General features: G+C 44.3%; 1 protein-coding gene and 1 long non-coding RNA gene across 3 annotated transcripts in view; one reads left to right on the top strand and one right to left on the bottom strand.

Annotated features, from left to right (window-relative positions):
* Nucleotides 1-82: 82 nt before the first annotated feature.
* The window catches only part of LOC143377328 (uncharacterized), an 85,592-nt gene continuing 68,667 nt past the window's right edge, over nucleotides 83-17,007 (bottom strand). The window contains exons 3-4 of the long non-coding RNA XR_013087294.1: nucleotides 3,971-4,177; nucleotides 83-139 (exon numbers count right to left, since the gene is read on the bottom strand). This is a non-coding gene — a long non-coding RNA (uncharacterized LOC143377328). The remainder of the gene's footprint in view (nucleotides 140-3,970; nucleotides 4,178-17,007) is intronic.
* The window catches only part of LOC143377295 (adenylate cyclase type 6), a 62,943-nt gene continuing 50,515 nt past the window's right edge, over nucleotides 4,580-17,007 (top strand). The window contains exon 1 of one of the 2 annotated variants that reach the window (XM_076828398.1): nucleotides 4,580-6,575. The gene's annotated coding sequence lies outside the window, so the exon portion shown is untranslated. The remainder of the gene's footprint in view (nucleotides 6,576-17,007) is intronic. The other variant, XM_076828400.1, reaches the window with a different exon arrangement.

Here is a 17,007-nt window from a genome sequence, read left to right as displayed (position 1 = left end):
TTTTCAAAGGGGGATTTACGGAATTCTGCGGAATGTGGAACTTTTCTCTACGGATTTTCAAAAATCTGAGTTGGCAACACTGCGCGGGCACCGGCGCCCCTTCGGCGGAAAATGTTCCACCCTCCTGCGCACGCGACACCTAAAATTTCAGACGATTGTTAGAAACGCTTGGGGTGTTTTAATGGTATTGTGGTTATGTTGGATATTGTCATTTTTAAAGGATTTTTATTCAGCTTCGATCCTCTGTTCGACTCAAATCTGGCAACTCAAATTTAACCCACTTCCACCAATCCAATTGCTAGGAAACTTTGCAGGCGTGCGTAGTTTGGGTGACAATACAATATTTCAAAACAAAATTAACTCCAAGAGGGAGACAAAATTACCCAGGCATCAATAAATATAACCTATAACCACAAATCCAAAAGACTTGAAACCACCCACTCCTGTTCTTTACAAAAACGAAAATAAGTCGCTCGGATCGCTAGTCGCATCGCGATTTGAAATTAAATAAAAGATGTTTGCGAACAAGTCTGAGCTGCGAAATGTAAATCCATGAACACTAAAAACTGGAAAATAAAAATGTACATAAAAATTTTGTTAAGTTAAACGATTTTATTGAAAATGCGCTAAAAAGTAAAAAATAACTGTTTCCCTTATTTAATCTACGACTCTAATTTTTATATGTCGGCGCCTCGTCATTTGCACTGTGTAAAGCTGGTGCTGACTTATAAAATTGAGAATCGTAGATTAAATGAGCGAATTTTTTTTTACTTTTTAGTGCATTTTTATTTTTATTGGCACTCCTTTTACTGAAATAACAAAGAATATTTATACCACTAACCTACTTATTTAGAAGTATTTAAAAAATGTTCTTTGTAAGGCGCCACAGATTTTTCGTGGAGACGGCCCTGAGGCTCGCGCAAGCGCGCCGAATTGGCCGCTTTACGGACACACGTAAACAAGGGGAGCGCTTTGCCTCTTCGTCGAATTACTTCTATAGTTATGAATAATGAAACAACTGCTTGACTAATTTCATCGTCGCGTTTGAATCTGTATCGATTCCCTCCTTCCCAGGGCTGCTTTGGTTCTATTTCGCGCACAAGTCAATTGCAAAGACGGGAAATCGATGGCAGATTCAGAATCAATGGAGGAATTCAATTAACCGCTGAAAATTCGTATCCGCGGATTTTCAATCGAAGTTTGATTAGCCTGGTAATTGTTGGGAATTTCGATTTCGCGGAGATTCGTCGCTGACAGAACACAAAACACCTTTAGCTGGCTCATATTTTTGAAAATCGTTCTTCCTACGATGCTTCTGTGCCACGAATGTTTCACTGTAAAATTGCAGGCTTCTGGGAGGGGGGAAAGTTTGTTTAGCAAATTTAAATTAGGCGGGAATTTTTTAAGTTGATAGTATTGATGGGAGTTTTTTAATGGGAGTTATTTACAGTGTAACTAGTGTTTTAATTAGGAAATATTTGCGAAATGTAGTAATGGATAATAGGGGCAAGATTAATTCACTAAAATTTAAAAGCTCCAGTTAAATTTTAGTATAATCGATTAAAATCAAATTTGATTTGAAATCTACTGAAATTTAACACCTCCAGTATTGATGATACTATTACTATTATGAGCTAGTACTAGTAAATATGATAGTATTAGTGAATGTTATTAGTATTATTATTAATATAAGTAGCAAAGATTAGTTTTACACGTGGAACTAATAAATATTGGTATTGCTTATGATACTAGTGACAAATAGTAATACTACCACGATTCTGGCAGGGAATACCAATACTGTTTATGATACTAATAGAGTACTAATATTTCCTGCGATAACAGTACTAACAGTACTTAAGTACTATCATTACTCAGAGCATTAGTAACGGTACCAGTAGCAAACACCAAATTTTCTCACGATACTAGCAAGAAACATGAGTTTTCCCAGCGATACTATTAACTAACACCATTGTTTACAGACGGATAAGCTTAAACCAACCCCAAAGTCACATTTCAACGAATTGCCCGAGTTTAAATGAAATTACAACAAAACCCCCAAACAATTGCCACCCCTCCCATCAATTTCCATCGAAGATCCAGAGAACAGGTTCACTGGTAGAAGTTGAGGCAGTTTTCGTCAATGATCTAGGGGTAAACTCCCCCCAACTTTGCCAATTGCGGAGAAGCATCCTCGAACTTTGGAAGCACAACCCGTGAGAAGGGACAATCCCTGCGTACGTTTCAATGGGGCTATCTGAATTGTGATCAAGCTTCCTTCAAATGCTGAAATTTCTGGGTCTCTCAAAACCCTGAAGACACTACCATGGTCGCTTAGCTTAAGAAAAAATGCAGGAGAGTTTTCCTTGACATTGCAAGTGGAAAGTTATTAGAATCCTAGATACTGGATGGTCTTTTAGAAGCTGAGGTGCTTAGGTCGACCCTGAATCTGGTGAGGCAAGTCTGTACGGACGCAAACTGTAACATGTGTTTGCTTGGTCAAATATAAACAGAAACTCCAGAGTCCTTCCCAAAGTTTGATCCTTCATCCCAAGTGGCCCTTGTTTAAGCAGATGTTAGAACCACTCGCCCAGACCATCAAAGGTCTCTTAGGATCCTGAAGAACCCTCACAGAGACCCTATATACCCCCACACTTTTTGAGAATTTTAGAATCACAATAAACGAAGCAATAGATCTCTAAATCCCTCGTCCAATCAGAAGACACCAAAATGGGCCTGCTAGAGCTTAAACCCAATCGTGAGAACGAGCAGGCTTCACTCTGTGAAGTGGAGGGGCGCTGGCTCCGCCCACTGCCCATCTTCTGCTCGCGCATGCGCACTGGAGACTTCACTATCGCTTTGTATACCTATCCCCAGCTAACCAGTACCGATCTTTCCTCATTATCTATCAAATATCCATCCAAAGGACCCAAAGAAAGGAGAACTATGAGCAGTAATTCTTAACAGATCTATACACTCCACTAAAGGAAGCTGTAAGCACGTGTTGGACAAGCTACGGTGTGGGAGACGTCTTAAAGTCAGTCAAGAAGCTCGCAAGCTGCGATCAGACTTCAAAGCTGCTAGTTCACAGAGTTGCGAGGAGATTGAAGCGCTCGAATCAGAAATAGACCGTTTATTGAATTCTGAATTCGCGAGGCAAAAGGAGAAGAAAGTCAGCAGCACAACGAGCAACACACTTGTACACAGGGAATTGTGTACGGCAGGCGACGAACGAAACCCTGAGGGGGAATCGATAAGAACTGGGTTAATACGATAATCTAAAGCAGTGCACTTCTTTAACCGGAGATATTACATTCGGGATCGATGCAGGACAGATGGCAAGGTAAACAGTGCCTGGATACACGCGTCTGTAATCCCTGGATAGAGAGTTTCCGTTGGAAATCTCGAAACCCCGATACTAGTTCACGCTGAACCCCTTTACTGGTGCCTTACAGCGAAGTCCCTGCGTTTTGTTCTTTTAAAAGGAACTTTGATAATTCTTCGCGCCACTTTTTGGATTTTTCGGTCGTGGATTGGACTCCCAGCTATTGTGCTGAATTTTTTTTATATATATTTTGGACTTTGGTTTCTCAGGATAATTTGAAAGTTCTTTGAAGGATTTTTGGGGATTTTTTTTCTTGTCTTGCTTGTGGCGAGACGATCAATTTCTCTGCACGTAGGAGTCTGTTTCTGAAGTTAAGATTTCAGTTTTGACTTCGGTTCAGTAGTTACACGCCACTGCTACACTTCGGGCGTCGTATTGTACTTCAGTTTACGCGCTCAGACTTCGGTATTGCAGGCAAGCTCCGGGCAATTTTACTACGTGAAATGCGTTTGGAAGTAGGAACTTTCGTAATCCACTTCATCGAGAACTGTAAACTCTACGCTTAAGCTGGTGTTTCCTATCTTAACTTCGCCCTTAAAGCCTGAGCTTCGCTTTTATGTATAAACTATCATTTTCTAGTTTATTTACCACTGTGGACTTTAATCGCCAGTTGCAGGTTCCTGTTTCCACGTTGTCTCGAAGCCGTCGCTTTTATTTTGCAGCTCATTACTGAATATTAACTTCTGAACTTCGCTTGACGCTGCAAAGCAACACAGTTCAATTGACCGTTCTCCGCGGACTTCTTTCGTCCTCGGTTCTTTCAGGTTTCAGCGAAAGGTCTCCAAGCGAATGCCACTAAAATGCCAACAGATCAAATGAACCCACTCACACCTCATAAACCAATCCTTTAATTCCCACAGAAACACCCCCCAAACGAAGTTTTGTAGTTCCTGGATCATCGCCACACAAAATGGTCCCTCCTCCAGCACCCCTCGACACCCCACCCCCCCAAATCACAATCAAACACGACTTTCAATCCTTCACGGTCCATAACTGCGAGACTTCAATTACTTCCTCGCTCTTGTACACCCCATAAAAGCCTACCCCTCGCGCTACCTCCTCCAGGGCCATCAATCCTCCCCCTGCAGCCGTTTACAATCTCTCGCCGCGACTCCCAGGAAACACTACCCCCGCCCACGCAGTCCAAGGACAAAGAAACATATCTCTCGCCACTCTGTCAACCGCGCCGAATCAATCTCAATTCCACGCGACAGACCCAAGACCAGCGAGTTAAGGGTTAATCCCCGCGGTCGGGGGAGGGGGGGGTGGCGGTTGCGTTTGTCGCCTGGGGGGAGCACGCGAGCCCTGCGCGCGGAACGCGTGCTGGAGGCAGCAAGGGAACGCTGTTTCTCGTCAGTCTGCGCGCGGCATTCGCCCGAGACGCGTCGCGCCCCTCGTCCACCGGAAAGCCGCGTTCGGTGCTCGATCCTAGATCCCCGCCACGAGGAACCACTGCCAAACGAGACAGCAAGGTCTTCGACGGCAACTGGGCACGCGTTTGCCTACTGGGAGAGGAGTAGAGCGATCTTCTGGAGATAGTTTAAGCTTCCGGGGTGCATGATTTGGGGGTGGAGGTGGGAAGGAGAGGAAGAGTTGTTTGGGAACTTCTTCGGGGCCGAAGGAGAGCTGTGGGAGAAGGTTGGGAGAGTTTGGGGAAAGTTATGGGCAAGACTGATAGAGACCTTGGAAAATTTAGCGAAAGTGTCATAAAGCTCTTGGAAAGTTGAAGGCATGTCTGGTAAAGCTCTTGGAAAGTTGGAAGCATGTCTGATAAAGCTCTCGGAAAACTGAGGGAAAGTCTCACACAGCCATTGGGAAACTGAGGGAAAGTCTCGCAAAGCCCTTGGAAAGTTGAAGGAAAGTCTGATAAAGCTCTTGGAAAATTGAAGAAAAGTCTGATAAAGTTCTTGGAAAATTGAAGAAAAGTCTGACAAAGCCCTGGAAAAGTCTGATAAAGCCTTCGACAAGTCTGGTAAAGCCTTGGAAAAATTAAGGAGTAGTCCGACAGAGTCTTTGGAAAGTTGATGGCAACTGTGACAAAGTCGTTGAAAAATTGAGACCACGTCTGACAGAGCCTTGAGAAATTTGATGGAGAGTCCTGAAGGACCTCCCAAGTGAAGGACTAGTTTTTCTCAGAACTCACTAAGAAAAAGGCAGCTTCTTTTCAAGGATCAGACAAGGATCTATTGGTAATCCCCTCAAGAGTCTTCTTCTAATTCTTCCTAATCGACTTTCCCCCGGAAGGGGGTAATATTCGCCATCCCCAATGCTGGCGCAAGTATCCTGGGGCACTGTAGTAGAAGCGGATACTTCTTAGGCAGCCTACAGCCAATGCAGGAGGGTTAAGCGAGTTGAATTGATAGCAACGCCAGGTACATCGTGCCCGAAGAGGTGGGACTGAGCGGTGGGCAAGAGCAACGAACGGAAGACGAGGTTCGTCGGTCGCTCAGGCCTAATTGGGAGGCTACTTGTCGCGCAATTGGACCCCTTGTTCCGGCGTTAGCCAGTCAACGGTTCACATTCAACTCTTCCACATCCGAGAAACCAAACTGCATTTCAATTCCCGCGTACGTGTGCGTGCTCCAGAATGGCACGTTGATGGGAGCTGCGGAAATAGAGAACAGTTTCGATACGACCTACAGGATTTACGACCCTCTGGTTTGTCTTTGATACCCTATTGTGCGACTATTTACTGACTATTCCGCTGAATCCTGAACTATTAACCGAGGCACATTTCTCTGCTGGAAAAAATAATCCTAGTCGCGGAAGCTACGAAAATGTGCTTTCATAATTTTCTCCTGGCAACACTGAGCAATTACCATATTTCCGGGCCAATAGTTGCGCAGAAGGAATGCGACTGTTAATGACGAATCATTGGTACCGCCACCAAGGACTCAAGTGGAGGGAAACAGCTACCTAGGACAATTTTGATTAAGCCAGATTCGAAGAAATTTGCAAGTGGAGGATAGAGTATTGCCGTTTTTGCGAGGCAGGGAGAGGGAAGAAGGACTGACGAGGTTATTAGGCAAAAAATATCAGTGATGCTGCTGGAAATGACAGTCAGGGACCATGCAAACCCTCCAGGAAGATTGATCAGCGACGTCTGTGGCGGAAGAATGCCCGCGAAGGGGGTCTGAAGAGGGACACCCGTCGACGAGAATGAGAAACGTGTCAAGATCGAGCGTCGAGTGAGGTAAGGATGATCTTTTATCGCCTATTAGTATGACGACTCGATAATCGTGCTTGGCAGCGTACAGAAGACCTCTAAGGTGCTTAAATAATTTTTATTCCGAACTATTATCAAAATTCCCTGAAAATTAGTTGCCAATGGAATTTGAGTTCCTAGACATAGGACAGCTTGGAAAGATTCGCTCAATTTTCTAATAACTGTATGAATTTAGAGGCTGTTAAAATTGGTCTATTCAAAGTGTTGGACAATATTAAGATTTGTTGAAATTTTAATAGAATGATTTGTACCCATTTTGGGGACTAATCGTAGAGGCCCAAAACAGGAAATTAATTAATAAATTCAGGTATGATGGGAATTTTAGCATAATTGAAGTGGCTACTTTCGTTAAACTTTAAAATTTAGAGGAATACATGAAACAAAATTCTGGTTCCATGGTCCCACTGATTTGGGCCCATTTGGGGACTAATTCCAGGGCCCCAAAATATGAAATCGACAAAATTAGAGGGATCATTCTCGTTAAATTTTAGAACTAAGAAAAGATGAAAAAACTTTAGTAGTTTTAAGGTCCCACTGATTTGGGCCCATTTGAGGCCAAATTCCATGGGCCCAAAAGGGACGAGCAGTGGCTGTCAGACTACGTTAAACACGAATGGAACGTGGAACTCTATTTTTACCTTCATTTTTATACGTGCCGCGGGTGTTATTCGCTTTCAAATCGACACGAATCGGGAACGTCATTCGAAATCGATGCTTCAGCCAGCTTTTCACTGCAATTGGCAGCCCGGTTACACGCGTCTCCGACTATAATGCCTCGCATTAGCAGCGGCGTGCCGCGGTTCTATTATTGGAAACTGATTGATTGGGCCCTTTTAATAACGCCGTGTCCATTTTCTTAATTGACCGATAGCTGGTGGACTCCAGACCCCCGTGGAATGACAAAATTGATGAGAAACAACGAGGAAAGGCTGGCGGTCGTTGCAGTGGAAATTGGTTTACTGGTATCTTCAACTTTCTTGTGAATATGAAAGCCTGCTTTAATATAGAAAATAATAATTCTGAATTCACTATTGTGATAGAATTGCATTTACATGAGAATTTTGGGGTCTAAAGACATCCATCTTATCCAAATTCTCCGAATCCTCCAGCTGATCTCTGTGTGCATCCAACTTCCCTGCAGAAGTATCCCTCTCTTTGGAGAACAATTCATAATCATCAGCCTTCACAGTCAGGACGTCACACAGGCACCCTTCACAGCTACAATGTAACAGCAACACCCTCGATCTTCTTCCCCGTTACCTCCTTAGGTTGCCTCTAAAATCTGAGCAAGTGCCTCAGTACCCCAAGTCTCATGGCTGTACTCGAGGGATTATAAACTTCAACGTCATTAGTGTCTTCAATACTTGAGGATATCAGGTCCAACAGATACTCCACTACCCCAGGTAGCTCTACACCCATTTACGAGCCTGGTAACTTCAATCTTTATCAGTTGCTCAGGATGTTCTGCGAAACTCCTTGTGTCTTGTACACCTGATCGATAGGGTAGCTCGTAGGGCTCAAGTATCACGCTCGCTGGGGTTGTTTTTAATGCCTAGCCGGGCTCGTAATTAACCCTGGCTTTTAGAAGTTGGTGAACTTCTTCCACCTGGTCCCTGGGGCCTCCGGGGATGCTCCATGTCTACTGTTAATTAAGGATACATCGTGACTTGAAGAGAAACAAGAACTGAAGTACGTAATGTGTTTACTCCAAGGGTTCGCGAATTTAGGGGTGGATTCCTTTTATTGAAGCGACTCCTTTTATTCCTCTGGTGCGAATTTCAGAATGGCAAGAATACGTTAAAGGGACAGACCTCTAAGCTAGTTAACAGTGGTCTTTACCAGGGACAGGCACTTTGCTCCACATACCTCCACTTTTGGACTGTGTATATTTACAGAAAATACGAACTACAGAGAATACGGTGGTCCAGTTGAATAGCTGCCAAGTCCCCTAACCCTGAGACCTTTAGCCGCACATGGCAGATTAGGTTTATTCATCCCCAATTTAATAATTCATCAGATTTGCAGTCTGCAAAGAGGAGGCCCTACCAAGTGGACTGATTAGAACCCGACGCGTTCAAACATTCATCAAAGTTGAATGCGAACACTCCACTAACTTTTGGGGACACGAACCACTTCCGCGCGTATCTGGGACTCAACTGCTCCACTTCATTCAGCGCGACACTGGATCGGTGAAGTAACACATCTCAATCTCCACCCCAGGTCGTTGATTTGCGATTAAGAGCACCTAGGAGGCCCGGAAGAAAGACCTCCCAACACCTCGTTATACCAACCCCCTTAGCCCATGCACCTGGCTCCTCCATTCAATCCTCACCGTTCAGAATTGCTCGCCAGAGTCAGTGATCCTCGATGAAAGCTGCGAGTTCCAAATGAAACCAATTAACCACGTCACCAAGCCACCACCCGACACGACAGCCAAGTGTCACTTGACCCCTCCATAGGTCAGTGTTTTTCTTGTCGTTAGACAGTCACCAGGCAGGGTAAATGATGATATGCACTCGGGATTTTGGGATGAATAGAGCCACTCGACAGAGGGAACCGGTATAGTCGCATACCTGGTACTGTTAAATTATGGCATTGTTCGGAACAACGCGATTCATCTGTTCAGCGCTAATTCAGCCCGAACCTGGCGTATTCCAATGATCCCTGGATCCAGCCAGGCGCTGATGGCATTTAAGCTCGACAGCGAAACCTCTGGCTGATTCCAGCTCGCGTCATTAGCATAAATGTCAAGTGTCAAGTTTAAGGGATGAGGATCAGCAGGTGCAAACGCTAACCGAATAAGTTGCGGGGGGTTCTTTCGGTGTTCAGACACTCACTCCCCCTCGCGATGCTACTTTTTGCCCACAGATCATCACTTCTCACTTAGAAGAATCTTCCCCCAAGATCAAACACCACCCTCTACTAAATTAAACAGATATCTCCACTCACGTAGTCCTACGTGCTACACTCTACGCGACCCCTCATCCAGAAACGATTCCCAGCTCCTCCCCAATCCCCCCCGGATAGAAAATATCCCCCGGTTCACGTTTAAAAGCAACTCCCTCCCGATCCCAAATCCAGATACGTTCCTTCATCCCTTATTCAGCGGATAAGCGGCCGAGCGTCGCTTTATCTCCTCCGATTCAACGGCCCAATTTTTCCCTGCGCTTTATAGGGCAGTCGGCTAAAAAAGCGCGGTGGTTACATCCGACGAAAAAAATAGATTGGCGCATGAGAAAGAGTGGCGAAATCGCGGTTTTACCGAGGACAATAAAAAATGGGGGCTGTAGTTTCGCGGTGAAATTTCATTTTCTACTCCTCGGTTTTTATTCGTCGCGGGCATTCCGCGATCAAAGCGATCGTAGGCAGCGTTATTCTTCCAGCCGCGCCGTATTTCCCGTTTCCCATTTGGATTCTTTTGGGATCAGCAGTACGCGGGCAGCCTTTGAAGGCAGTCTTCACCCGGGGAAACTGTAATACCTGTCCGCGAGGACGGCTCGCCGCTCATTTATTGCGAGAAAATTGCTGGATATGGCTCTCGCATCCAGCGGATCGCGAATAAAACAACATTCATGTGACAGCCCGTTGTCACGAGGCACGGCAATTGTTTAGCCAGGACAACGGGAACGGGGTGTAATGTATCTTCGGTGGAAGCAGTCTGTTCGGGCCTCGAGATTTTTGGGAAACCGTGGAAGGATATCTGCTGCATAATGGGTCTTATTAATGCAAGTAATATGAAAAGAATGGTGCCTGAATGCATTTTAGAATTAAAAATTGTTAAGTTACTTTTTACGAATTAAAAATTTTAATGATGGGGGAGGTAGCGGAGTAGTTAATTCGAACGATTTTAGAGACCCAAGGGAATTTCGCAGTTCGATTAAAAAACTTGCCAGGATGAACAGGCGAAAGCTGCGGTTAACTGGTCCGTAATAAAATTGAATGGAGAACTGGTACAACAGAGAGATAGAAACGCTGGTTTGTCAGAGTTGAATCAGGCTAACGTGATTTTGGTATGGCTGGGCTATGGGCGCTGTTTAAAAAGCCGAACACTTCCTGCCACTGACTGTCTGTCTTGTCGGCCAGTAGAACAGGCGGCCTTTAATCAGACGACCATGAGGGTACCTGCACTTATCGTCGTTAGCGATTTTAATTGGCACTCTGGCCGTAGGAAAGCGTTACGTGAACGCGAATAAATAAACACATGGGGCCTGGTGCGCGCAGCTGGTCGCGATTCGCTTTTCCATCGATTTCTTCTCCAATTCCGGCACCATTCAATGTCTATCGACGGATTACTATTATTGTCAATGCCCAGGTGTTCATTGCCTGCGAAATACGAGGTTCGAAGTGGAATATGGAGGAGAAATATTTTAATAATGAATGTTTGAACTTTGCAGGATTGTATTAATTTTGTTAGATTACTATTTTGTGGGTGTACCGTTTGAGAGAAAAGGGGTGGTGGGGAAGATACATGGGGAGGGAAAATGGGAGTGGAACAGAGGATTGAGACACAGTTGGAGAGTGTTGAAAGGAGAGCGGACAGATGGGTGGATCCTAGAAAGAGGTGGGGATATAAGAAGTAGGTCCCGGAGTGGGAGGGAGAAGGGGTTGGGCCTATAAGTGCGAGAAGGCGATGGGTTGAGCCTAGAAGTGGGAGAGGACAAATTATCGTTGGGCTCAGAAGTGGGAGGGGCTGGAGGGCTGGGCCTAGAAGTGGGAGGGGCGGAGGGTTGGGCCTAGAAGTGGGAGGGAACGATGGGTTGAGCCTAGAAGTGGTACAGGACAAATGATTGTTGGGCTCAAAAGTGGGAGGGGCCGGAGGGTTGGGCCTAGAAGTGGGAGGGGCCGGAAGGTTGGGCCTAGAAGTGGGAGGGGCCGGAGGGTTGGGCCTAGAAGTGGGAGGGGCCGGAGGGTTGGGCCTAGAAGTGGGAGGGGCCGGAGGGTTGGGCCTAGAAGTGGGAGGGGCCGGAGGGTTGGGCCTAGAAGTGGGAGGGGCCGGAGGGTTGGGCCTAGAAGTGGGCGGATTTAGACGCGTGTATAGCAAACGGAGCAATAGAAACGGAGGCAAAACGGGGATTGTGCATGTCTATAATATCATCCTGAGATGAGCAGAAGTAATATCGTAGCTGGAATCTGAATTCATCTGATATGGGCAGGTTTTCAACCATGCTTTTAGGAGGCCACCTAACTTTGTACCAACTGTAGTGGACTCGAAGTTGCACAGTTTCGACACGTGACAGGAATATATATTGCTCTGTCACTGTTTACTTTTACCCGGATGTTTACGAAACCGACGGGAAACAACGAAAGCTCTCTTTCATCCAGGTTTAGTGAGCCCTCGGCCCCCGATGCTTCGATTAACGTTCGCCCTGGATAATCCGGGATTCGTTTTATTAGACAACTTCGATACACGATACATATAAGAGCCACCAATTGTTCCTCGAGAAATTAAATAATAACAAATAAATTTGGCGTATAAGTGGTTAACGTAGTCAACAATTCATACTTGAATAATAGTAAATTGTTTATTCGACAAAATAGAGGCGTGATCGATAGAGGGAAGAGAAGCGGCCACTTCAATCACGTGAAATTCCATATTTTGCAGCTTCGAGTCGATTCAATCGAACGCGAAGGATTAAAAGTGCAGAATTGCCGTGTACGTCCTTCTCGTAAATATAACTGGTTATTTTTATTTAACCTTTTGTGGGGGAAATTCGCCGCGAGCACAGATGAAAAATTCAGTACATCAAGGAACGTAATGAATTATTTGCAATAAATCGCCGAAGCGTGCGAATAAAGATTCTCGCGAATGCGGTCACGTGCGTTTACATGAATTTTACATTTCTCTGCGTAATTGTGAAATCAACAACAGGCACTGCAGAGCACCTATTTCTTCAGAGAATTGGTCTATTTATTCCACCAATATTCCTTTCGTATTGTCAAAGAGGAAATGGCATTCCTATTATCCTTTCCACCCTTATAAGATAATATAAATAAGAATACACTGCACTGCACTCTGTCTCTTATTCGCGAGAAATTACTAGGATTTCTCGTTTCAATTCCTTTCCAGCAGAGAAACAATTTTCATTCATAAAAAAAAAAAAATCGCCTACAGAACACCCTGCTGGATTCTTTCTCTGGAAGAATACTGCGCCCACTAACTACAAATATCGACAAAATGAGGCTACCATTATGTCTCCAGTGACACAATCAGCAGATCCTCTATCTGCCACCGTAAAAGCTGAATTCAGGTCGCAGAAAGTTCGCCTGAATTTCCCCACGACTCCAAAATTCATTTCCACCGAAAATCCTCGGTGCAAAAAATTCCACTCGAAAAATCGATTACATACCGGCAGCAAAAACGGAGATTAAAAATCCTCCATAAATCAGTGACCGAGGGAGCTGAAATCGCAATTTTCAAAGCTCTTCCAAACCAACCACAAATTCTCCTTTCAAAACCCCAGAAAAATATGCTTCCAACAAACACCCCTACATTACAAACGAAAATAGCTGCACCCAGCATCGAAATTCCATTCCAAGTAATATTAAAAATTCCTTAATAAATATTATCAAATTATCACTGCACAAGGGAAAAAAAGGGATCAGTTACAAAATCTACTGTTTACGGTACAAATAATCTCCCTCGTCGCTCGCCTCGAACAGGGGTGGTGTATTGGTGGTTTTTGGCGGGAAGATTATCGAAGGGGACTTCATTATACTCTATCGATTACCGCTACCCGTCGCACCGAAATTTTCGTCCCGCCATTATCGGGTGAGCCGCAATTCCTCTGGCTGCGGTGCGCCCACAGGAGTCAGGATAATTGCGGGCGGAATGACGTTCCGTTTGTTGCTTGACAAATCGAACCTCCCCGGATGTAGGACCGCCGTTTCGGCTGATTGCGCGCATTCTACGGGGTACAAGTGTGCGGTACGTGTTTCTGCGCCCACAGGAAGCTGTCCGTCGTGAAATACGACCGTCATCCGCGACTTGTGCTTCGTACGCGACCGGGAAACGATTTTAACATTTAGGGTGGCATTTTGAAACGAACGAAAGGGGTGGAAGAATTTTTTTTCGGAGCTCTGCAGAGCTTTACGTAGTTAATTGGGACGAAAATAATTAACTTAATGGCAAATTTTGAGTTTACCTGAATTTGGCAGTAAATTTTGAATTTCGTAACACATGGGGTTAGTGGTTCATGATATTTGAGGGTGGCGAAATTTTCCCCCGAAGGAGAAGGCATTTCCCTGATCAATAATTGTTGAAATTGAAATAGAACAAAAAGAATACAACACAATTAATCTTCCTTTTTTTTAGGTAAATGGGATGATATAGTTTTCCAATTATTTTCTGAACATCTGCGAGAAATTTGATCTTTGCAAAATTGCAATTTACTGTGGTGGAATAAGAGAATGGGTCGGTTTCAGTTCCGCGAGTACTTCAGGGTGGATTATTGGGAATGTTTGCTAAATATTGGAAATTTCCGAGGGTCATTCAGGGGGAATTATAGTTTCCAGAGTGCATATACGTGCGGCTATTAATGACGCCTGGACTCCAACGCGATTTCACCCAACCGGATTAGGAATGCAGCGATTTGCATTAGTCCACCGGACCGCGATAATTATACCACTTTTCTATAATTTTTTCATTGATCCCTGACAAGGTAATAGGGAATGCATCGTGTGCCGCGACAGTCCCTGTCCTCTTTATTATATAATCGTGTGCGAACGGTGGACGAACGAGCTTCAGATTGCTCGATTGTGTGGACACACTCGTTGCCCACCGATTTATGCACGGCTAGTATCCATTAATACCCCTCTTCTAATTAAGTCCTGCTAATGGCAACAGCCGTCTGCTCTCGTGCCTCGAATTCTATTTAAAAAAAAAAAAAAAAATCCTTGCAGTTCTTTAACTCAACAAGCTCAAAAGTGTTCGAAAATATCCCACCTCAAGATCCTTTCGGTTCGTACGGTTATCAATACTTTGAAGAGTTATTAAAGCTCGAGAATTCCAAAAGCACTAACAAACAGGGGGTGAAAAAAAAGAATCGTGCCAAGCTATGCGGCGGAAGGCAAGGAGCGCGTCTTGACTCCTCGACCACTAAGTTTCCTCTGAATTTTTCATCGAAACTTCGCGGAATTCCCACGGAGCCGTGGAAAGTTTCCGCCGAGGAGGCGACAAGAGGCCCCGAAGCCAGTAATACTCTCGCCCCGGACGGAAAAACGCTCAGAAACAGCTGACGCGACCGAAAAACCATTTCCCCCCGACCCACGCTTCCGGAAACACTCTGGGTGCACCGGAAATGAGGCGACGCGTCCGAGGAAATCCTCGTCAACGGTCGATCCGCCCTTTGGCTACGGAGAAGCAAATTTGCCGGGGCAATTTCACGCGTGGCTGCATCAACAAATTCGAACTTTGGCGGTGTACTGTGAAATGTCGATCCCGATAGATTCTCTGGGACGATTAGCAAAACTCTTTTCCCAAATTCTGCGATTACACAGGGGATGCTTGAAGGGAGAGATTTTTCACGCGGTGGTTATTGGATTTCTTTTTTTATGCGCGCGGTGGAGGATCAGGTAGAAAATTTGGACATTTTTATGCGGGGCTTGATGAATGACTCCACCCATTTTTTTTACTGTGAAAAACGACTGAAGGGTGCATTTTTATGGAAACATTTTTCATCTGATTTTTTAAAATGTTTTTTTTTTTTAGAATTATGGAGTTTGTTGAAGTATTCAGGCAGAATATTTTTCAGGAGATTCTCAGCAGAATTCTATCATGAATTTTGGCTCTGAATACTGGCTGGAGGATTTTTAGTGTGATGGGCCTTAGTGGAGTGCTCAAGCAGAATATTTTTGGGGAGATTTCGAGCATGATTTTTCCATGAACTTTGGCTGTGAGAAATGGTTGGAAGATTCGAGCAAGGGCCTGCGTGAAACGTTATCGTTACTTTACTACCCCTAATTGGGCCAAACGATAGACTTCAAGCTCCAATTATGTCCCAACCACCCCTCGTTTTGCATAATTCTTCGTAAATGGTAGTATTGATTGTTCCTCACCGTCCGATTCGTTAAAACGATCACAGTATGATTCCTCCTCAGGCGGCATTACCCTTCCTTAATCTATTTCCATTCAGTGTAACGAATGAAACTCATTCTCTACAAGTCTGAATCATCGCTCGGATGACATCTCATCGAAGATGCAAAAATTCTGTTTCCAATTTTTTTTCTTTTATAAGAACGGCCTTGAAAATTGAAATACACAATTTCGTATTTGTACAAATACAAAGGTCAGAGTATTGTGAACGCGTTTTCAGAAATGTAGGGTGAACGATTGATTTTCCATTGCGTTGTTGAAAATCAGAGGCAGAGCAATATGGGGATTATGGAATAGGGAAGACGAGGATGGCTCACGAGAGTGAAACTGGGCTTCGTGTACTCGAGTACTGTGTCGTTGTCGATAAAGATCGATGCAAGGTAGGGACGGGCATCAATTTTTAACGCGGCTCCGTTTCATTCCAGCTGAACGCCATTCAAGAACGTTTCCTTATCGTCGCTCGGTCACAGACCCCCCACGATTCACTGAGCATCAGATCCAATAAGAAATTAAGAAAAAGGGTGCTTCGTTTAAAAAAAATTCACTGAGCATCAGATTCAATAAAAAATTAAGATAAAGGGTGCTCGATTTAGATAAGATGTAACTAGTACCAGTATTCGTGGGTCAAAGTACTCAAGTACTTGAGTAGTACTTAATCTTTTGGATACTCCAGTACTTAATCTGTGGAAAACTCAAGTACTTGAATACTTAATCTGTGGAAAACTCAAGTACTTGAATACTTAATCTGTGGAAAACTCAAGTACTTGAATACTTAATCTGTGGAAAACTCAAGTACTTGAATACTTAATCTTGAATATTTAAGTACTCAAATACTTGAGTACCTAATATTTTAAATACTTTTGACCCTTGAATACTTTAGAGTACTACTTTTTCCCTTCGATTGTGACTTGTGACTCCGAACGATGGTAATCCATTCTCAGCCTTTCCACAAGCTACAAATACGACTGATTTATCAATTTCGCTACCATCGATCCGTAGAAATAGGTTCTAACAAAAGAAACAGGATACCCAGAGCGCACCCTGTGAACGACAAACTGTTAACGCACCAAGGGAATGCAATACAGCGTCTTCCAAGGCGAGTCTTCGCTGGAAAAATAAAAATAGATACACAGGGAACATCTTAGCCCCCATTTCCCCCTCTGCACTCACTCTCTTTCTCATTATTTTCCCTTAACACAATGCTACACAGCCAACGACTCCGTCCTACGCCTTACTTCCCCCCATCGATTCCAATTCCCCTCATCATTCTTCTCCGTCACCATTCATTTTCCTCTCGTTACTAAACAT

Source organism: Andrena cerasifolii, chromosome 15 (assembly GCF_050908995.1).
Source record: "Andrena cerasifolii isolate SP2316 chromosome 15, iyAndCera1_principal, whole genome shotgun sequence".
Taxonomy (NCBI): domain Eukaryota; kingdom Metazoa; phylum Arthropoda; class Insecta; order Hymenoptera; family Andrenidae; genus Andrena; species Andrena cerasifolii.
Note: the sequence above shows the minus strand (reverse complement) of the source record. Positions and strands in the feature narration are given on the sequence as shown.